This window comes from Amblyomma mixtum, chromosome 10 (assembly GCF_055824585.1).
Source record: "Amblyomma mixtum isolate Tamu chromosome 10, ASM5582458v1, whole genome shotgun sequence".
Lineage (NCBI taxonomy): Eukaryota > Metazoa > Arthropoda > Arachnida > Ixodida > Ixodidae > Amblyomma > Amblyomma mixtum.
Genome location: NC_143021.1, coordinates 146,219,761 through 146,244,140, shown reverse-complemented (window position 1 = coordinate 146,244,140; position 24,380 = coordinate 146,219,761). Strand labels below are relative to the sequence as shown.

Genomic DNA, 24,380 nt, shown 5'->3' with positions numbered 1-24,380 from the left:
TCGTGGAACATGTCATACTCAATCGACTTCGCACTCACGCAGACCAAGACGACCTTTTCCTCCTACGGTGGTCGGCTTCAGGACCGGCCCCTCTGCCCAAGACATTACGTGACAAATTCAACACGATATCCTCGATCCGAGCCCCATCCGAGCTACACGAACCACCGTAGGCCTAGGCGTCATCAAGGTTTTCGACAAAGTGTCACGCGCTTCCATCCTGGCAAACGTATCACAAATTAATAGAGGCACTCGCACTTACTAATACATCACCGACTTTCTCCATAACGATACCGCAGAACTCACACTACAGACCTCTACGGCGAGAAGATCTCCCTAGGCAGCCGAAGAACACCACAAGGGCCAGTCCTAACTCCGTTCCTTTGAACACTTCATTGAGAGGCCTCCTTACAGTCCTGAAACACACACCTCACATAAAAACTCAATATATGCCTACCCTCTGGAGCAACTCCAGCTCAGACAAGGAAAGTTGAAGCTCCCTCTAAACAGCAATTGGCAAAGTGCACGCCTTTGTACAGGCGAACGGGCTCACATGCTTCCCCACGATGTCCGAATTGCTCTTCATCAGGGACAGACGAGTTCGCCTGCCCGTCCCCGACCCGCAAGAGCCTATTGTGCTCCAACTTGACACATATCCCGTGCCTCCGGTCCGGGCCATCCGCCTTCTCGACGCGCTAATACAAAACATCACGCAATCCTCGGAGACCATTGAGCGCCTCCGCACCACAGCCAAACAGACCAACGACCTCCTCTACCGCATGGCCACGCGCCTCCGAGGTATGAAGGTGGACGACCTCTGTCGGCTCACGCAAGCATTCCTCCTTCGCCTGAAGGACGAGGAAGCTGTGAACAGCATTTAGGTTCAGCGTACAAAGCGGCACTGGGGCCACCCGAATACACCAGCACACATCATCTGCTTCAACTCAGCACATGCAGCACGCTCACAGAGCACATTCAGGCAGACAAGGCCACTCATATCCACTGCCTCTCCCGCACCAAGCAAAGGCCGCTCATACTTGACCGTCTCAACATACACCCATAGGTGACGTCCACCCCATGGCTCCCATTCCGATGGAGGTCCATAGCGACCTTGTCATAAAACCAATCCCCAAAAACATGCTACCCGGCCGCCATGACACGCGCCGCCAGCTTAAAGCCCAAGCACTGCATGCCATATTTATTTATTTCAATCAATCAATCAATCAAATCTTTATTTACATCATCCAGATGTTAGGGGCGCAGACAAAAAGCTCTCACTGGAGCTTGATTGCGCGCCTGCGCCCCCGTACAAGGTTTCAAGGTTTGTTTGATTGCATATATTGGCAGCAACTAACAAAACAATTGCGTTTGATGAAAAATAAGCGAGACACAACTGACTCGGAAAAAATCAATAAACATGAGATAAAAAGAGACAAAAACAGTAAAAGAAATAAGATGCAAAAATACTGGTTTGTAAGACTAACACAAAGCATTTAGCAATAATGGTAAGTGGTAGCTGAGCATTTGACGTCCATAGTTAGTACGTATTTTGGGAATGAACCATTTATCGCGGTTTCTTATGGCATGAATGTGTTCTCTAGGTGTTAGTTGAGACAAAGTTTCAAGAAAATTACGGTAGGTATTACTTCTCCTATATCGTTTTATTAAGTTGACATTATATAGATCGTGTATTAGAGTTATGTGGAAGGCATTAAAAAGGGGCTTTGTCGTAACGTCGCGGGGGATGCTTGCAATGCTTCTTATGGCTCGTTTTTGGATTACATGTAACCTGTTTAAGTTTGAGAGTGTGGTAGTTCCCCATACCGTGAAACAGTAGTTTAAAACGGAAGCAAACATGGAATTATAAAGAATTAGTTTCACTTTTTGTGGCAGAAAATAGCGCAGTTTACTTAACACACCAGTTATTTTTGACAGCTTGTCCGCTGTTTTATCGACATGTGTTGACCACGATAAATGCTTCTCAAAATATACTCCAAGGTTTTTTACGACAGGGACAACTTCTAAAGGCACAGACCCAATCCGAAGTGAAATGTCGCTATCGCATACTGTTTTGTTTCTTGGCCTGAAAAGCACGACTTTTGTTTTATTTATGTTTATAGATAGTGAGTTTACGATCGACCAATGATTTAAAAGATGTAAACACGTGTTTGCTTGTTCAGTCAGATTATGTATATTGCTAGAGGTGAAAAATAAAGTCGTATCATCAGCATATATTATAAATGTTGGGCGTGGGTCAATGAGAACGATGTCATTAATGTAGATGATAAAAAGTAGAGGCCCCAATATGCTTCCCTGCGGGACGCCTGCTAAAACTGATTTCGGGTCGGATAATTTATTGTTAATTACTACTTGTTGTACTCGCGCTGATAAATAAGAGTTCAATATGTCATGAAAAACGCCACGGAAACCATAGAACTCAAGTTTAGCAAGCATTGTCTGATGATTAATGGAATCAAATGCCTTTGAGTAATCTACAAATACACCAAGGGTTAATTGGTGCTGTTCGAAAGATTGCAGGATTAGTTCCTTTTGAGTTAAAAGCGCTGTATCTGTGGAATGGCCACTTCTAAACCCATGTTGATGAGATGTCAATAAGTTATGTTTGATACAAAAGCTAATGATCCTTTTGTACAGCAGTTTCTCTAGGCATTTTGAAAAAATCGAGAGGATTGATATGGGACGATAGTTCGACAAGTTATTTTTCTCGCCACCTTTAAAAACTACTGTCACCCTAGCAACTTGCATGGCTTGTGGGAAAACTCCCTGCAGAAAGCATAGATTAAATATATGCTCTAAAACAGGGCTAATTAGATCCATGGTATGTTTAATAGGTTGAATTTTTAGATCATTTACGTCCCTTGTACTACTCGTTCGGAGAGCAAGAAAACAGCTTTCAATTTCACTGCGATACGTTGGTGATAAAAATGCACTACTGTGATTTCTAGATTTGAGATAGCTTAGGGAATCAGTATTATGTACACTGTTAATTAAAGACACGAAGTAATTATTAAAAGTATCTGCTAGTTCCTTTCCCGAAAGTTTCTGATTTCGGACTAAGATTTCTAGCTCGACGGGTTCCTGTTCTGTACGGTTTAGGACTTTATTTATTTCTTTCCACATGAGGTCGCTTCGGTTTTGTACATTACCAGTAAATAATTTTTCCATGTATTCCTTCTTGGTTTCTCGAAGAAATGTAGTTACTTTGTTGCGATATGATTTAAATTTGACTAAGTCGTCGGAAGACCTAGTTCGAAGAAACCGTTTAAAAAGATTATTTTTCTTTTGAATCATATTTAAGCAACGACGATTTATCCAGGGCTTCCGGGCTTTACTAGGCCTCTTAGTTGTTTTATAAGGGAAGCATTTATTGTACAAAAATTTAAGTGTGTTTATAAATGCGTCATATGCTTTGCTAGGATCAGTTATTTTGTAGACGTGATTCCAGTCAACTTTTCGTATTTCATTTCTGAAATTTTCCATAGTTTCATTTGTTATGCACTGGTATGTCATGTAGGAAGGCTTACTCTTTCGAAATGCCGTTGGCAACTCGACAAAAAGAAAAATTGGCAGGTGATCACTAACTCGCGCTAGTACCACTCCAGACTTAATAAATTCCTTTGACACATTGCTACAGAAAACATCAATGGATGTCTGAGTTAACGGTCGCGTTTCTTCATTTATGTAGTTGATAAGGGCGTAACATTCGAACAACCTGTTTGCTTCTTGTGACTCGGGAGATGAGGACGAAAAGTCAATATTAAGGTCACCATTTAGTATTAGCTTTAAGTCATTTTCGGTTACCCAAGATAACATTTGATCTAAAAAGGACAAAAAGACTGAGATGTTCCCAGCTGGGGGACGGTATACAGCAGAAAATACATTGCGGCCAGATTTTAAGGAAATTATCTCAAAATTTTCGTTCGTTTTTGAGAATTCTGGAATAAGGCAGCATTGGAAACATTTCTTAGCAGCTATCAACACACCTCCGCCCTTTTTATTCGGCCGAGTTTGGAGATAAATATCGTACTGCGGCAGTTTCAATGGCACCGTATCTTTTTTATACCACGTTTCGGTTATCATAATAACGTCAAAATCAAAGGTAAAAGCATCCAAAAGGGTAACGACTTCATCTTCTTTGTTACAGAGTGACTGTGCGTTCAGATCAAAAAAAGTTGAGGCTTTTTTGTTTTTTGCGTACAAAGATGAAACATCATTTTGTGTAAAGAAGCCGGACACCACTTTAGTAACAAAAAGAGTGCATGGGAGGGCACGCCTAGTTTATCTTGTCTAAGTCTTTCAGCCAAGCGATCCTGACCACATCCGAACTTTCGTCCCTTCTAGCTAGAATGTGGCCATGACGTGCCCAGACGAATTTCCAGCTTTTCTCCTTTTTACGCGAAATTGACATTCCTAGCAGCTTTTTCAGGGCGGGACACAAGTGCTCATTTATGTAAATGGATGTTTGTCCGGGGTGGCCAAGGTCGTTTGTAGTCATATTGTTTTTTTTTTGCCTTTGTTAGAACCCTAAAGGCCCAATGCGGGCATTACATAGGGGGGGATTCATCAAAGAAAACAACAGATATACAACACAGAATACAAACGGCTGAAAACAGAAGTAAACAAGTTAAGAAGGCAGGTACAAGTTAATAAGAGGAAGGGAAAAAAAAAGGCTAATATGAGGTATTTGAAAAAAATGCACATGTAGCAAACCCCGCAAAAAATCAAGAAAAATCCCGGCTTCGAAAGTTCTAAACACAGCATCTAACATTTTGCGGAACGGTACGGCCAGCACACACACACACACACACTGGAGCAACGAAGAAAAAAAAACAAAAAAAAACATAAGAAGTGAATCACACAGTGATAAAAAAAAGAAAAAAAAAGAATGCACATCAACATATGTTAGAATTTTCTAAATAAGACCAAAGAGCTGTTTGAAATCATGATGTTTCAGCGATAGTCGCAATGCTAGAAGGAAGCGAATTCCACTCTTCGATAGACAAGACCAAAGGTGAGTATTTGTATCGTTCTGTCCGATGTGTGCGGTGCCGGGAGAAGATGAGAGCTTGAAAATGGTGTGTTGCTGTGGTAGATAGTATGAAAAAAGTATAAACGGCTGAATTTTCTGCGCTTGACCAGAGGCGAGAGATGGAGCGATAGTTTCAGTGCTGTTATACTTTGATACCGAGAGTAACGGGAAAGGATGAAACGAGCAGCTTTGTTTTGAATACATTCCAACATATTGATGAGATAGACGTGATGAGGGTTCCAGATCACCGACGCGTATTCTATCGCAGGCCTGATCAGCATGATGAATGCGTGTAGTTTTGTGTCCTGGTTGGCTTGGTGCAGTCGGCGTTTCAGAAGACCAAGTTTTACCTTGCCAACGAGAATGCAGTATACGTGCAGTATACCTTGCCGACGAGAATGTAGTATACGTGCATGTGGCGCGGCAAAATGCAAACACATACGTGGCTTATGCAACCACGCCACAATCCACACTCGTCACCACCGTCTTAGTACGAGCCCACTCTCCCACTGCGGTGGAAGAAATCGGCATTGCGCTGGCCATTTCTGACTCACGTACGCGCACTGTCACAAGCGACTCCAAAAGAGCGCTACAAAATCACTCGGCAGGATATATCCGCCACCCCGCTGCAAGAATCTTTCGCGGTTGCACTCCCGATCATAGAATCAACCTCGTCTGGGTACCCGTCCACGCTGGAAACTCTACAAAGTAAGGGGTCGATCGACTAGGCCCAGCCCTAACCAACCGGTCATCCGGCCCCACGTACCCAGACGCTCCAGCCGAGGCACCCGAGACCTTTACCGAACCACCAACCTCCACAGAGAGACGAGACGCCAATTCCCACCTCCCCATTCCAACCTAATTCGAGCTGCAAGCCACCATGCTGCGCAGGCTGCAGGCACACTCCATCCTCAGCCATTCTAGACTATCACTCATCGCAGACGGCGAATACGAACCCGTCTTCAAAAAATATGACCAGAGAGAAACCGCCATCCATGTGCCGTTCTGTGCGGTTGCACAGGAACTTGCCTGACGAACATCACTGCCAGCATCCTCCGAGGAGGGATGGAGGGATCAGCGAACTTCAGCCGGTCCACAGCTGCACCGAACCGATGAAGAGCTGCAGCTCTGTATTAGGTGGAGGTATCCACTGGCCTGCTAAGACAGTGGACACCTCAGTCGGGCTTTAAGCTACGTGGCAGTAGTAAGAAATGGGAGCTGCATGCATTAGCACTGACAGCGTTGTGGCAGAAACGTGGCACTGAAGCTATAGGCCGTTGGTGTTTCATTGGCGTTGGCGTTCTAGACTCCAATGATTTTAAAGGAAGGACGCATAACTGGCTCCATGGGTCAGTGCACGCCTTAATTGCGCTTTGAGGTACGCGGCAGTTGTGGGAGAGTGATCCGGGCTGCATGTGTTAGCGCTGACAACGTTGTGGCATACACTGGGTACTGCAGCAATAGGCTGCAGCGTTCATTAGATGAGCAACCTCTCGTGATCAACCGCTAACCGCCACCTGCCAGGGTGGCAGCGTGGGCGCGATGCCTATCCCGTGTCCGGAAAGCACTCAACGGTACAGACGGCAAGCCGAGTCTAGTTGCCCGATACACCACAGCTTTTGCTCGCTGACTAGGTTCAGCAGTAGCTAAACCACAGCACGTTTTTTTGCTCTAGTGCCCGTCAAAACACATGTGCCCCCCTTTCAGAAAGTGTGCTTTGTTTTCACAAAAAAAGCTACGTCAAGTTTGCACATGGCAATGACAATATTGAGATATGGCAACAACCCACCACTCAACATTTTTTATGTCAGAAAAGTTGAGCCAAAACAGAAGTCCGAAGCGCACAACTTCTCACCGAGGAGGTAATTAAAGGTAATTAAAAATGTTATGTGGCAGGCTAACCTAAGTAGAGTTTCCACAAGGCAAATTGCACATAAGGCAATCACTCTTACCGCAATTCAACTTAGCAGCTCGACTAACAACGACGAGCACACTGATTACGGCGAACATATGGACAATACACTGCTTCATTTTCAAAAAATTACACGGATTCCACTGAGGAACAACCTCATAGAAAGCTCCGAAGGACAAAAAAAGCCCCTGTACACGAATAAAACACACAAAGAAAACCTAAAAGCAGTTAAAATCAAATTAGTTTGGTTTAGTTTATAGAGATTTTAAGTCTCAAAGCGACTCGGGCTATGAGAGATGCCATTATGAAGGGCTCCGGAAATTCCTAACACCTGGGGTTCTTTTAATCTACACTAATATCGTGCAGGACACGAGCCTCTACAATTTGGACTCCACCGAAATTCGATCACCGCGGTCGGGATCGATCTCGTGTCTTTCATGTCAGCAGCCAAGCGGCATAACCTCTGGGCCACCTCGGTGGTGTACGAGGCTTGTGACAGCATCGTGAGCAGGAACAGAAATCCATTGCTCTGTTCGAGATCATTGCCATAAAGCTTCCATCACCCATCCTGACACAAAAAAAAATCTAAGATGACTGGATCGCTGGTTCAGTGAACAGACAGCAGATGTTGCCAAAGCAGGAAGAAAAATCCAGCGACCGTTAGGCACTTAATAGACACAAGAACAATGGGCTGCGAAGCATCTGTTTTTCAACGCGAATAACTTCTAGATTTCTGGCAGTGAACCTCTCTTTTATAATTTCGAAACGTGTGCTGTCAGTTTTCTAACTTTTTGCAGTTTATTTCCTTTGTTTTCTTCTTCTTGTATGTCTATATAAACCAGAGGCGACAGCTTCTATAAGGGCTTATTCCAGAAACCGTTGTGCTTCATCCCCTACAGATTTTATGCAGTGGTCTGAAAAATACTTCATCAACGTGGCCTGTCCTGTCTAAACCAAGCCGTGAGTGGAATGCTTTTGTCGAAATTTATGTTCATTGTCGGGACTTAAGTGTGGCCTACATAGCACTGTGCGACCGCTGGGCCTTGCTGTGCACCCACCGGTTCAAATATGAGCCCATGTAGAGCTCTTGGCGTTGATGATGATGATGCAGCACTGATTCATCTAAAATTCAATTTGTTCGCCGAAACTAGATCTGTTCGGAACGGGCGGGTTGCTAACCACTGACAGCCTGCACAGGCTCAGCGTGCCTCCATGCACGGTATCATAACCACTCGGAGCACTCAAAACTCACGAAGCAGCACTTTCAAAGCAATTTCTTTGGGAAGCTCTTTGAATCCAACAAGCAATGTCGTGTCCAAAGTCTATGAGTACAAGATGCTTTCGAGAGTCAGATTTAGACATGAGCACATATGAAGCCTATGCCACACAGCACAAGCTACGGCTATACGCCGTCTGAAATATATCGCTGCTAGGGTAACGGTCGTCCCCAAAGCACCACTGAGTCGAATGGCTATCACCAAGACAAGCATAATGACTTCAGGCAAAAACTCGGTTGCACATGACAGTCATTTGCCAGCATCCTCATCAACATACAAACTTCCCAAGCTTTAGCAAAACGAAAATTCGCTGTGATCTAAGTTTAAGAACAAAGTGAGGCCTCACGACGAAACAGATGTTGCTTATCAGTAAATGTGGATATCTACAGTATTCATAATATGTCCAACCTTGCGGGTCTGGCAAAGGAAAGAAAGAAATACCGCTAATAATAAACACTAAACGAGATGTAAATTCGACTTTAATTTGAATTCAGACAGATTTTCTATGGTCAGAAGGTCTTTACACTTTGGGTGCCGGATAGGAATTCGTTCAGAGGGTATAGCGCGATGAGACGTAATGCCTCCTTGTCACTTCTCATAATGAACGCGCTTAGCATATTTCTCATCGGCGCCTAAGATTAGCTTGCATACGCTGAAGTGACAAACTCATGATTACGCAAAGAAGTAGAACGGCTACAAAATCGAAGTCGATTGGAGTTTCATTCTGCCTCGATGACATATCTTAATATTTCTAAGTTCCAGGCCAACTGCCTTTCTTAGCACAGCAAAATCAGCTGGTCGCGTGCCGTTGAACACCTATGCTCAAATTCAGACTGATGGCAAAGATTCGGAGAAATCATAGGTTGCTTATCTACGACGCCACGCTGTTTCAAACGGGTCGCTCTATTCCTCTTGCATTCAACATAAACAGGTAGCGGTGGCGATAAGGCGTTGCGTGCACGCACCCGACGCCTCTCTGCATCCCACCGGCCCTTCTTTCAACTAAATGCTCCCATATAGACTTCAGAAGATCTCAGGAAGTTGACATTAAACAATTTTGTCGCTTTTAAAAGCCAACCGATTTACATCTGGCTATCTGCATTCTTTATTCAAAATACGTACGATACCTTGCCTTTCTTGTTTGATCATTTTTGTTTGAACGAACTTAACAACGACCTGTACAATACTGAACAAAGGACAACAATGGTGAAAAGCATTAGAAAGTGGTGCTTAGCAACAATGCAAGAATAACATTTTTTATGGCTTTGCAGGTGTGAACGGTTCTTATTTGCAAACCTCATGTGTCTTGCCTTCATATATGTACTTCTCATGTATTACTGCGTTTTCCTTTTTGTTCTCATTTTTCACTTTTTTTTTCGTGACGAGCTGGACGGAATCCTGCTATCTGATCACTGCTTTGGATATAAAATTTACTGAAGATGTATCCACCAACTGCCAGGTCAGCCAACAAGCGCTTTGTACTTAGGCAGACCAGCAGACTTATGTGTATGAAAAACTGGTGAAGAAATTGTATTGTATTGTATGTATTACAGATCTGCAATATCTTCGGCCTGTAATGAATAAGAGATCCTCGACGGCATTACGCTGTATTCAGGCTAAAGGCTCGTTCCGAGCACCATTCAATTAGGAGTGAGCAATGGCTTTCATTACAAGCACTGATTAGGGTTCTCAACAGAAAGGTGTGAAAATCTGAAGTTTGACGTTTTGTCACGTCGAATCGCGTATTCGTGGCGAAAGGAAAACGCTGATCACTGGTCTTCTGAAAAAAATTTAAACATCTTGTCTTCCGGAGACACAGAATATCTGTCACAAATAAATGCTAAAGTTTATGACGCCAGTTGCCCTTTGCAATGCTGAGCACGTGTAACTCCAACAAACTTAGTGCTGAAGGGGTAACTCATCGTTAGATTTTATTGGGGTTTCGCGTCCCGCCTGACCAGCTACAAAAAGCAGGCACTGTTACAGACCAGCTGAAAGTGGTTGTAGCTATTTCTAAAATTTAAAGAGCTGCATTGCTGCGTAGGAGCTACACAGAAGGAGACTTTTCGCACCTCCTGCCGCCATCGGCGCTGAGCTTCGCTATACCATCCTACATAACCGCTTGTCACTAGTTTTGTAACAGGAGTGCACAACAGTAACACACAGAAACATCATCCCGTACTCGCCATTCTCATAGGGATACGGCAGAACGCGGCTTTAAGGTTAGCATTTTAAGGCGACAAACCCTCCTCTGAGAGTCTGCTAGCGAAGCTCTTATCCCACTGCCAGGTGACGTAAGTCTTGTGACAACTTCCCGATGGCAGGCACAACATGTCCACCTTGCACTGCAATCTATAACACTTCTAAATGATTTACTCTGAGCAATACCGACATGCAGTACGGGCAAAAAGGGCGTAAAAGCAGTCGTGGCCAAATTTTGTAACGTAACCGCTTGCACAGGTGGAAGAATTAATGATCACTCGCTGAGCTCTGGCGCTTTTTTATCTCTGTCAGCGTGACACAAAAGAGGCGTGCAGGGTAGCACTTTGTGTCACCTGCCGATGGCGATGGAATGAGTGCTGTGCCTTGGTTGCGATTCTAGAGTGGAGACGAAGCTAAGACATGTGAATATTTTGCCGAAACACAATAATTTCACAGAATAGCAGGTTCTATAATCCTAGCGAGATGTCGTGCGAGACGAAGTGCAACAACCCTGGCTTTCGCGGCGACAGGATTGCACTATTCTGCGTTTTCTTGGGAAACCTTCGGGTGAAACACTCGGGTTGTAGAAGCTTAGCTCAGCGCTGTAACCAGGCACGATCCTCACGTTCGGTGGGGAGCTCAGTCCCGCATCTCGATTCTGCCGCACTTTAAGCAGAAAACAGAACGGAAGAATGAGGCAGTTTTGGCCGGTTTCTTTTTTTTACACCTAAATCTTGTAAGCTCCGCCGCTACGGCCTGAACAAGAGCTACTCAACATGTGCCGCTCTGCAGCACCCGGACCAGATCACACAGCTTACAAGGTCCTTCAGAACCTCGACGGCACTTCACTTTGGGCTCTTCCGGGCTTCTTTGACGGACACTGACGCACTGGAATGCTGCCCTCCACCTGAAACCACGCACACTTCACTTTTATTCCCAAACAAGGCAACTGACGCTTCTTCCAATGCCTTCGCCCAACCTCCCTCACGAGTTACGTGCGAAAGATATTTGAACACGTCAGCATCAACATACTGCAACCTTTTCGAGAAGCCTCGGACTTCTTACGCAACGACCTATTCGGCGTTTTTTTTTTTCAAAACTTTGTCACAAGACATACTCTTCTGCTTGAAGAGAGCCATTTTTCACACCAATACGCGTACAGCCAGGATACGCACTTTTCTCGAAATGCAACTTTAAAAACTCTCGAACCTTTTTGCCGCAAACATATGCTTTGTACCTTGGAGAGCCCAAGCTGTGTGTCCCGTAATGACAATACATCCTAGTCTTCGCAACCCAACTTACGGCCCAGCTCGAACTCAGCACGACACCATCACCTACCTTTTCCCACCCCACATGGGGCATTTCACCAGAAATGGTTCTTCTCGCCCTGCAATTTAATATAGCCATTGCCCCTCTAGCGTCACCGGCATGGCCGACCTTCACACGGCACTGTATGCTGACGATATCGTCTGGTGGCAGGAGGCTCTATAGGAGACACACAGTGTACTTTAGGCAATCAACGTCATGAAGACAGGCTGCCGAGGCGGTTTTGGTCAAGAACAATATTCAGGCATTTGAGCCCGTCGAATTAAAGATCATGAAAGTATTTCTCTTAACGTTTCTGTTAGATGTCGTCCTCTCTTCCTATTCGCTGCTTACCAGGCTCCAGGTTCCCCCTCTCATTTCTGCACGATTTATCACACCATATGTGAAGCTTCAAAGATAAAAGTGTATTCCTTGTTGGTGACATTAACATACCTCATTCTAATTGGTGTCTGTCCTCTTCTAACTGTAGAAACTACGCGCATGCGGAATATTTATTTTATATTACATTAACCCGCAATTTGAAACAGGTTGTAGGGCTACACACAATCATGGCGCTTCTACTACAGTTCTTGACTTTGTTTCCATGCGCCGTTATTTTCAGAAATTTTCTATTTCACTTCACGACGGGCTGTCTGATCATGAGCTGATGTGTTTTTTGTGCACTCTTGTACTGATAAATGCACCACATCGTCACAAACCGTGCTAGTACAGGGAAGTTTCACGCGAAACGTCCGAGAGTGTATTACATTATTTAGACCTTTGCTTAGCAGCTTTGATGAAGCAATACTACTGAGCTCTGGTCTAACGTTAAAGAGGGGAGTGCATGCCGTATTGGACGTTTCATACAAAGGAAACTTAAGAAAACTTTAAATATTATTATCGGTGACGCGAGATACCTTGCACCTCAAAAAAAAAAAACTTAAGCGCTTAAATATTCTACGCGCCCTTCGTACCGTCATTCATATGACTCAGCTTACCTTGAGCCAAGCTGTGGGCTCTGCTAAAGCACATTACTTCCGAAACATTTTGCCCAACATCATTCGTAATGTTCTAAAAAGTATTAAAAAATTTGAGGAAAACGAAACAATATTACCTGCAGTGAGACATGACGGAATGTTTCTCACCGACAAACACGGCATTGCTGTGAAACACAGCTTTCAATTTCATGTCCATGGTAGAGAGCGGGTGGTCACACCGCTCTTCATTACAACAAAATGAACAAGAGAGGGGAAAGCCTCAAGCTGCTTGCCAACGTTTCGAATGGGAGTTGTCCTCGTCTGTGTGTTTTGAAAACCAACGTTAAATACTCTGGGCCGAACTTCACGATCTCGGGCATGATGATGAGCTACTTCAGAACTTGGTGTATTTGGAGTGCTATTGAGTCCTGATGAAATACCCAATGTTCTTTTACACCGCTCTCATGATATACTTTCTACAGTAATGCCAGCATTCTTTCATTTTTTCTTCTTTTGTCTGGAAATTAACTATAACATGCGGATACGAGGTGACACGTGTTGTGCGCTACCACAAGACAGGCTATACCAAATTGCTTGATCCATATCCCCGAATATTGTTAACATCATCTTGATGCAAAATTTCTTGAACATACTGTTATACGCTCCTAGACGTGGCCCGCGCGCCCCTCTTTGCAGCAGTTCACCCCCTGTGTCTTGGCCACTCCCCCGTAGTGGATATGTGCCATTTTATTTGAGACCAACCAACCCTTCATGGCCTAGTTGTTCGGCTGTGCCGCACTCTGTGCTTTCTTTCTGTAAATATCTTCAGTGCTTTGTTAGACATCTCAACGTTAAATTAGTGGTGTGAGGTGCGGGGTACAGCCACCGCAAGCACGGAATTCCGCAGCCGTCATCAGCTCTCCAGCTCTTCAACCAAGACCATTGAAGGGGTTGCTCCGTCGGCGTTCGCCACCCCGCCCGTCATCGCTGCCCATCCGAGAGATCCTGGGACCTTCAGCAGAACGGACGCCGTCGATGCGGAGGACTGGCTCGCAATGTACGGAGGTGTGCGCATACACAACAGGTGGGACCCGACCCTGAAGTTGGCTAACGTCGTCTTTTACCTGAAGGGAATTGCCAGGATCTGGTTCCACGCCCACGAGGATGAACTCACTAATTGGGACCTATCTAAGCACAAGCTGTGTGTCTTGTTTGGCTAGCCAATCAAGCGTCAGCGGGCTGCGAAGAAGGAGCTTGCGTGTCGTGCACAAACGGCCACAGAGTCCCACATCTCATACAGTGAGGACATACTAGCTCTCTGCATAAATTAGACGCCGCTATTCCAGAGTCCGACAAAGTTGGTCACGTGCCCAAAGGCATTGCAGATGACGCCTTCAGCATCTTTGTGTACAAGGACTGCGGAACGATTGACGCAATCATGAACGAATGCTGCCGGTTCAAACAAGCGAAGAGCCGCCGAATTTCTCCGCAATTCACTCGGTTACCGAATACGACTGCGACGTCGTCCTGTGTAGACTCGGCTTCACCGTTCCGGCCACCGACATCTGAGAGCCTGACACGACTTCTGCGCCAGGAACTAGAGGCAATATCCCCCGTTGTTTTTCAACCACCCGCACCAGGCAGTACTCCAGTAGTATCCCTCATACAAGCTGTTTGACAAGAATTTTCCAATCTCGGAATCAGACCACTTTGCTCGTTTAGCTCCCCAGGTGCTCGCCTTGCATCCCCGAAGTTCAGTGCTGGTCAAACTTACTACTATCGCTGCATCCGCAGTCCACTCGAGTGGCGAACACCGGACGACAAATCCATCTGCTTTTACTGCTCCCAAGTTGACCTCATATCCCACCACTGCCGGAGCCATCCGTCCCCGACCTGCCGCCACTACCAGGAGTATGCATACCGCCGTCGCCCTTCCTCGCCCTCGTAAACTCCCCTTTCTGGCCACAACCCGACCTCTCATACTGACGAGCTCTTCATGCCCATCAGAAAATTCTTATCGTCGACATGGACGGAGTTCTGCTGCAGCTCTGGTCGACATCTGAGCGCATGTCTCCGTCATGAATGCTCGTCTGCGCCTTCGCCTGAGGACAGTACTAACTTCCGCCCCCACATCATTTGTTCGTGTCGCAGATGGCGGTACCCCTACCGTCGTTGCAATGTGTTCTGCTCGTGTGTAAATCGCCTGCCGCAATACTTCTGAGCTCTTTACTGTCCTAGAGCACGGCCCTCATGACATCGTCCTCGGCAATGACTTTTTCTCTGACCATTCCGCCCTTATCGATTGCGCCAGAAGTACCGTTCTATGCGCCCTACCTCTTCAAGCGGACCCTCCGGATCAAATTGTGCACCGACTGTGCACCGATGACTTTGTCCGCCTGGACCCCGAAGCCACCACTTATGCCCGTTTCTCATCTGTACAGCCAGTTCCCGGTGGTGACTGCATTTTTACTGCAGTCCCTGGTGTGCCCCTCACACGGAATGTTGCCCTTGCACATACAGTTGTCACCATGTCAGCAAATCAAGCGCCCCTTCCGTCCTCAACTTTGCATTTTACGTTCAGCCACTTCCGCAAGGTATGTCGCTTCCCACGCTCTGCGCTGCTTCTGAATGCGTCGTATCGGCGATTAGAAGTTCCCTGCCACCCTCGTTCTATTTCCGCGAGTTTGACGTCCCTGATGTGCACCTTGGGTGCAATAAGTCTTTTGTAATGTAATCTCTCTCGAGTGTCACTTTGCACGACTTGCATTGTATGGTAAATTACTTTGTATCTGCTCGTACGAGTGATTGTGAAATCCTTGGTACGGCCTCTTTGCTGTTTAATTTTTTTGTGTATCTTTGCTCCAACTCATTCTCTGGCTTGCGGCCGGTGAAAGCTGGGCACCAAACGACCACCTTCCTTGTCACTTGGTAGCTGGTCTCTGGTTGAGCTCCTCACGCTGAGTCGCGGGCATCTCCTTTGTGACCGAGACCACCAGCCCCACACGCTCTAAGGGTGTCTGGGAATGCAAGGATAAGTGCGCGAAGTGGGGACAAGGGGTTGACTTTATTCTGCAAATTCTCTCACCTGATTCATAGTGTGAATACGGTCTCTTGAGGAGCATCCATTACTAAAGCTTGCCTGATCATCTGGTTGTCTCAAGTTTAAGCTTTCACCTGACTCTAATAGCGATTACCTTAGTAGTAAGCAACGGACAGTAAGCTGATCGGTCTGTAAACTGTCTGTGTCCTTTTTTACGAATTAAGCTAATGTTAGCGTTCTTCCAACCTTCTGGTACGCTCCTGGTGACAAGGCAGTGCGTATAAAGGCTGGCTAGTTTTTCTAACATGATCTCCCCTCTGTCGTCCTGCTGGTTCTGCTCCTGCTTTTCCCTTCTTTCTTGTGTACTGTTAAACTTCTGCCCCTCTTGCCAGGGCCCTCATTGTGCCTGCAGTAGGATGAAATTATAAATAAACAAGGGCCTCAAGTGCTTCCCAGTGAAATCGGAATTGTTCATGATCAGACATCTTCCCGGGACTCACGTGTGCACCTCTGGATATACGAGACGTCATATCCATAGTCAAAAGGCGCAAGGTCATTGGCCTTGAGCTTGTCAATTCAGATGCCACCTTCATCCTAAATGTCCTAGACAAGCAAATCAAACAAATCGCTTCCCTTATCCGCAGACTGGTCGTACGCCACCACGACCTGTCCAAGAGGGAACCACTTAATGTTGCCCTCATCAATAGCCGCCGGACCTACCACCTTCCTTATCACATACTAATCGAAACATAACACCAAACTTATGACTTTATTAAAAAACACGTCCATATCAGCACTGTCTACCACATTGTCTACCACATGTCTACCAGAGGCCTGACGCAGAGTCTGATCTGGCCTACCCTGCACGGAACAAGATTCGCACCTGCAGGCCGTCTCGTCACGGTGGCTTCCCCTGTCATCATTTTGGCCGCATGCACGCTCCAGTCTGGTTTTTTCCGATTGACGTGCAGTTCAACCTCTACCGTGTCACCTTGGAAACGACGCGCTACTGCCAGTTGTGTTGGCGCTTCCTCCTGACCCTGCAAGCGAGCTCTCAGGCTCTCTCTTCGAAACCAGGGGATATACACCACGTTAGAACATCAAAACCAAGGTGCTGAAAAGATTGATGTTGTCGAGATCTCCCGGCTTTTAGTGAGCTCGCGGCATTTAGGGAGAACCCCGTTCTCTACAATTGCGGCTTGTGCGCCATCCATGCTCGCCTGAGCCTTTATGGTGCGACCTCTCAGCAGAGCTTCGTCGCCTTTTTGCTCTGGCTTCACTACGTCGTGCCATTTTCCACTCGCTACACAACATTAGCTCTACTCAGCGCCTTCTAACCCAGCGCTATGTTTGTCCCGGTATTAGTGGTGAATAGACATGCACTTGTCGCCCGTGAAAGACAACAAAGGTCTCCTGTCATGCTAAGACACCTACACAATCCTTCCTTCCACCAGGTCGTCATTTCGACTTTGTTCATCTTGACATCGTGGTTCCTATACCCCTTTCTCAAGGTTATCGTTATGGACTCACCATAGCCGACCTTTTCACAGACTGGCCGGAGGCTGTTCCCATTAGTGACATCACCACTCCGACTCTTTCCCGAGCCTTCATTTCTTCTTGGGTCTCTCGCTTTGGTTGTCCTGACACCATGACAACACACAGTGGGCGCCAGTTTCAGTCCGCCCTCTTTGCTTCCCTTAACTGAATCCTCGGCGCCAGGCACTGCCAAACCAATGCGTATGACCCATGAGCCAACGACATGGTTCAACACCTTCACCGCCAAATGAAAGCCGCCCTAGCTACCCTTTTCAATTGCGCCGAATCGGTTGACGCCTTGTCGCATGTCCTCCTTGGTTTAGGGGCCATCGTCTGATCACAGCTATGATGCTCTTCCAGAGCGAGTGTACAGAGCGAGTGTACTGTACTTCCCTGAGTCTACTCGGAGACTTCTTCACATCAGCGCAGCTACCAGCCCAGCCCTAGAAGTACCTGCAGCGTCTTGTGAACTGGCAAAGCCCTCCGGCCTATTCCGCATCGCCCTTCCTGCTGCAACACCGTCTTCGATCGCCCAGATCTCGCCATGTCCGCACACTTCTGCGAACCGTTCTGCGATGAACTGCCACCCTCCGTCAGAACGGCCATGACGAGACAGTCAGTCATCACCAGTTGCTTTCCCCCTTTGTAATTCTCCTAAGGATATCTTTATTTCCTCTTTCATTACTGACGGGATATACGATTGCTGTGCGCTACAGCCTCTGTCATTAATGTTCTGATTGCATTGGCTTATGTATAGATTTATATACAACTCATCGGCTACTTTGACTATGTTATTAATATTGCTAGTCACATTGTCTTCTTTATCTATTAGCGCATAGATCTCGTTTTTACATATCCCTAGTTTCCTCTTCACCTACCTCCGTTCTGTAGAGCATGCTCGATTTTCTCCATATTACAATTTCTTATGTCAGCTACCTTGCGCTTATTTATTAACTTTGATGCCTCTCCCAGTTATGTTCTCTGTGTAGGGTGAGACGTTTTCATGCTTTGGCGTTTCTAAATCTGATTTTTCTTCTCCTCACATAGCTTGCTCGTATCGTGTAGAACAATCATACCACCTCTTTCTACTGCGCACTCCGTAATGATAGCTGTAGGATTACTTTTAATTGTTTGAACAGTAAGATCGATTGTCTTCCTCAGAGCAGATTATCGGTTCTGCAGCGATATTCTGAAATTCTCTACTTTCCCTCTTACCGTTAACTCGTTAATGGGCTTCCGCTTCACTAATTTCTTCCGTTCTCTCTTCAGGTCGCACCTAATTCGAGACGTTACCATTCTGTGGTCTCTACAGCACACCTTTCCGAGGACCTTCACATTCTGCAGGATACCAGGGTGAGCGCATAGCTTGAAGTCTATTTCTATTTTATTCTTCCATTTTCTGCTACTCTTTCCATCGAAGCATGTTTGCTGCCGCTACATTCCCCGCGCGCGGGAAACCTTGCCTTCCTTTTCCTCTGCCCAATCTAAGATATTAAAGGGAGCAATAACCATCTCTGCCTTGAAGAATGCACAGTGCCACTCATGCCCGCATCAGGTTTCTACGAGCTTTCTCGTGCAAGTAAGCCGACTTGCATCCGCAGGATTTTCCTAGCACCTCTTGCCGAATCTGTGCAAAAAACTACTAAAAGACTTTCACTAACACTCGGTCCGAGAGCTCCCACACGTCGAGCGATCACGAACTGCTGTAATTACGTATTCGCATGATTTCATGCATAGATTCAAGAAAACAGCAGAAAGGGTTGAAGTCCGTCTGTTATTCTCGGACCCCACCAGGCTCACGACGCTTTGTAAACAGGCTAACTCAGTCGCTGCCCAGCTGTAGCGTGTGGTGCAAATCACAAGCAAATATTTACGCGCTGTAAAACGCATGTTATGAAATTTCTTTGAATGTGGGCAAACCGTTAGGACAAACCGGATGATGCATCACTGACCGGTGCCCGAGCACCGGAATTTACTTGGACCGACTACAAGTTGCAACCTTGCTATTGACTGCGCCAATTGTGAAGATTGCGTAACCAAATCCGCATCTAAAGAAACATCATGACCAGCTCGCATGCGAAATCTGGGAAGCCTTCATCATTCACACGAAGGATCAAAATTTTGCACAATTTTAAGAAATAGCCTTTTTGATTTAGCGCTCGGCTGCTGACCCGAAAGACGCGGGTTCTATCCCGGCCGCGGCGGTCGAATTTCGAAGGAGGCGAAATTCTAGAGGCCCGTGTACTGTGCGATGTCAGTGCACGTTAAAGAACCCCAGGTGGTCGATATTTCCGGAGACCTTCACTACGGCGTCGTCCATAGCCTGAATACATTTTTGAAATTAAAGCCTTATAAACCCATAATTACAGAGAGGCACCGTAATTAACATTCATATCACTTTTTAAAATTTCAAAAACGCGGCTACCATCGGCGGTGTGGTCCAACACATTTGGCTACATCACGCCAAAATACATGCGCTTTCGAGAAGTATTGAAGAAGCGTAGCTTGTTGGGCCAGCTGGTGCATAGTAAGTAGAAAACCAGCGAAAAGGACGCGTTCACAAGGAGAAGAAGTACACAGGACAACGCTGGAAGCTTGCAGGAAAAGCTTGCACTTCGCTTCGAGAAGCTTGCAGGAAACGCAACCTGTTCAGTGCTCGTAAATCGTATAAACAGTTAAAATTTTGAATTCGAATAGCTCAAACGAACATTAATTGCGCTGGGTTACACGACTGTCAATGATTAAGGGGCTAACAGTAATAGCTAAAAAGTTACCTAGCAAATATGAGTTAACCAGCCGGCTGATCAGCAAGTCAGCTGTATTCTGATGTACTTCACCGCTGACAATGCTATGCAGAAGAAAGCGCACTTCTAACTCAAAAATCCCATTTTTAATTATTGTGTAAAGTCTTAGGTGACACAACCGGTACATACTGCGTGTGTGCGTATTTTCTTTGCCACATTTTATACTTCATACGCTGAATGGTTTCGCATGTACAATGACGTCAAATATGCCTTCAGCCCCACGTATGTTTCTATCTCTAGAGCGACTAAATGAAACCAGCTTCTTGACCTTGCCTTGCTCCTGGCTGCATCTTTTTCTCGGTGAATATTCTGACCACTATAAGTGAACAAAATCACGGCACTTCAATTTCATACCGATGAATTTCATCTTGCGGTCCAGTGTCGTTAAGTGAGTCATTGTGAGCTTATTATAGACTTAAGCCATTCTATTCTTCCTTTAGGGGAATTCTTTTGCACTTCGCGTAATGAAAATAGGAATTATGATTGACACAACATTACTGGCCTCAACCAGCTCCGGTCCTCATCGTCATCATCAGCCTAACTACTTCCACTGCGCGGAAAGGTCTCTCTCATATCGCTCCAATTTAGTGAGTCCTCTGGCAGCTGCGACCGCCCTATCCCCGCAAACTTACTAACCTCATATACCTTTTAGCCGTTTCCTACTACGCATGCCATCCTTTGCAATTCAGCCTTTTACCCTGAACAATAGCGCAGAAAGAACCCGAGGGACGGAAAGGAAACGACCCAGACAAGCGCTCACTCGCAACTGGGGTTTATTGCTAAAACACGCAATTTATACAAGTCACTTTCAAAACACATAAAACATAAACAAGCCACCCTTTCCTCGGAAGCCCAAGTCAGAGGGAAAAAAAGGAACTGTAAGCAGCAGGTGCCACTGAGCGCTATGGAGGAGCCAGTTCAGCAAAAAGATCCGTTATCGAAAAAATTGTCAATGCGGTGCAGACGCTAAAAAATAAATTTCACAGTGTGCCATGGTAACAGGGGGCTCGCTGACAGGTTTTGACATTTACTAATATGACATGCCTCCATTATCTCGCGTACGTGCTGGTCGGTATATCTGAAAAATATAGTAATATTAGAAAAGACCAGTGTGCAATTTTTCTTCGTTGGCTCTGCTTTCTGCTACATTCTCAGCAATGGTCAGGAAAATTCCTGCAATGATCTCTTTGGGAATTACGGTGTTCACCCAGCCTGAGGTTGAGGCATCACAAGTTTGGCCTATATAGACAGCTCCGCAAGACAACGGTAGTTTGTACACTTCACCCAAGCTGCAGGGTAGAAATGGGGCGCGGTGCTTAACGGTGCACCCACGCCTATTTCGCTCGTCGGCGTCACCCTCTACGGCCCACAAAATCCGCTTGGACGCCAGAGGCCCATAGCGCTATGTTTACATCATGAACGTTATCAAACTTGCCCAACTTCGGCATTGCTTTACCTTGAAACCATGAGATATCTTGCCTTCGCTTTACATGCCGTGTCCGCGCCCATTTCTTCCTCGACTAGATTTCCATTTCTATTTCCACTAGAGTACCAATAAACTCAATTCTCATCCTTGACCCACTCTGCTCTCGTCTTGTCTCTTAAAGTAAGAGCTCTAATAAATGTGACACAAAACCGACTCGCAGTCACGCGCAAATACCAGGGTTTGTGAAGCTCTGACCAGAGCACCAATGCCTTTCTGCGAAATTTTTCCTATTTGGAGATAATATTGGCTGAACTAACAACATTGCGCTGGTTTTCAGGCAAGATGCGCATTCCCTTCTTGTATATTGCTTATGCTGCTTGGGCTTCGTGTGGATATCTCTGCGTGGCTTCTGAAGACCAAAATGAATGCTATGGTATGTGTGCTTTCTACCCCTTCGTTTGTATTTCTTCTGCTCTCGTGTATTGTGGTGTATTGTGGTGGTGTAGAGTACGCCATGTGAACATACGTTTTTGGCAGCTCTAATACATACATAATAACGCTGATCGCATGCTTGGGTACCTTCGCAGAAATTTCTCACGTTCATCTAGTTCAATAAAATTATTACTTTATAAAACATTGGTACGGTCCAAGTTAGAATATGCTGCATCTGTCTGGAGCCCTGGCATCGATTCACTTGTTTCAGATTTGGAAGCTGTGCAGAACCGCGCATGCCGTTTCATTCTTTCTAATTATCACCGAACCAGCAGTGTAACCGCCATGAAATCAAGTTTGTCCCTACGACTTCTTTCCCACCGCAGATCAATAGCCTCATTGTGTCTTTTTCATAAAATTTACCACAACAGCTTCCTCAATCCTAAGTTACTGTCAAGACCATGTTACATATCAGCACGCGTCGATCACCGTCATAAAGTTGGAATCCCATCTTGTCACACCAAATGTTTTCATGACTCATTCATACCTCGAACTTGTGCCAGCTGGAATCACCTTCCCCACGACATCGCAGGTATTTCTGATAACAATGCATTTCGTCAAGTCCTTAATGTTTCTTTCTGAGTATGTGTCGTTTATTACTGTATAAAAATTGCCTTTCACTGTCTACACACTGTTTTAATATATCCCTACTGCATTCTAATCTTATTGCCTTCCTGTGTTTTCAATTTGTCATGTATTCCTGGTTTATTTTTGTTTTCTCTTATTGTTGCTGTTTAGACTGAAATTTTTATGTATTCCCACTCCCCTCTGTAATGCCTTCGGGCCCTGAGGGTACAGTAAATAAATAAATAAATAGATATGTATAGGGCATGAGAAGTGACGGGAGAGGGTAAGTATTGTTTGCTCCGGCATAATTGTATTAGCGACTTTCACGACCTAGTGGGAGAGCCTCAACGGTTCCAACATGACGGCTTTAAGGAAGGCTGAATCTGGAATTGTTCATGGTGCAGTTATGGTTCTTTCGTAAATTTGTAATAAACATTGCAGGTTTGCTCATAGCGGCACCTTGAGGTGGGGGAAACAGTTTCGTTTGTCGAAGTTAAAAAGGAATAAACTAAATACAAGGAAAGTATCACAGTGTGGTGATGGAAAAAGGCCTGCGCGAAAGAGCAGTAGTGGTGGAAAGTCGACGACCTTTGTCGAAAATATAAAATCATTGATATCAACAATAAATATACTTAGAGAATAATCAATTGACCTCAATAAATGGTCATTTTTTCGCACTTAGTGTTAAAAGTAAAAAGGACCCAGTGACTGTCATGCTGCTTGCGTAAAAAACAAAATCAAAAACTTTTCCATTCACTGCCGCTTGATTTTGAGACTGCGCTCTTGAGACTGAGCTCTTTTCTGTTTTTTTTGTGTTCTCATAAATTTTATTTACCAATTGGTACATAAAATATCGCTATAGAAATCAGAATGCTTGCACAGGACATAATAACAATTTTAGCGCCGTGGCGTACACATAAGAAGCAAAACACGGGCGCTGCACAGAAAAGAGAGACCCGTGGCGTTCTCTTTTTTGGCGCACTGAGGTCACGGTGCAATAATCGCACCTTGTGCTGGAAGTTTCTTCGCAAGCACAACATTGAAAGTACGTAATCAATGTAACGCTGCTATGGTAACTATAATTTTCTTCAGATTCTACTCCTACTACCTGCCATTTAATTCACTGATTGCAGTAGCAGCGAGGGTGTACAATAACGAAGTGTAAAGGAAATTGAAATGAATTGTAATTTGAGTCAGCGTATACTGGCCGCCATTTAGTCAACGAGAACGGCCACTGGAGATGCGTCACGGCTGTGAGCGCCCAAGTAGACGAGGGAAAGGTTGGGCTATGCCTCCAAAAGCAGCCGCCTGCGCGTAGTCCTTGACACTGACTGCGGCAATCAGTTGGTTCTTCAGCAGCGACATTGGAACGGAAAGATCATGCCACTTTTGACCAAGCATTATTTTCACCTCAACAATTCTGCGGCAATGCATGCAAGCTGAGCGAGAACAGCTATATCTAAGCAAGTGGGTTATGTTGCAAATAAAGCCAGCCCTTCGAAAGGAATTTTGGTAGCGCTTGAGATATAACCGAAGGTCTCATGTTTCAGTGTGTGTCTCCGTGTCTGAGCAGTACATCACTGCCTTTTTTTAATAAAGACAAGCATGACAAGAAATATTATTTTCTTATTTAAGCCCACCAAGAAGAAACTCACACAAACGAGGGAAAACCTTGCACGAACTTTTACAAATACGTATGCAACTCTGAGCGAAAAAAAGCAAGAACAATTACACCGAGCCACCTAAAGGATGAACTATACAGAAAACTGACAGGTAAGGTTGCGATACAACTGCA

The 24,380-nt window shown here is 45.4% G+C and overlaps 1 pseudogene; it reads left to right on the top strand.

The window, feature by feature from the left end:
* The first annotated feature begins 563 nt into the window (after positions 1 to 563).
* LOC149327226 (uncharacterized) overlaps positions 564 to 24,380 on the top strand; it is a 60,447-nt pseudogene continuing 36,630 nt past the window's right edge.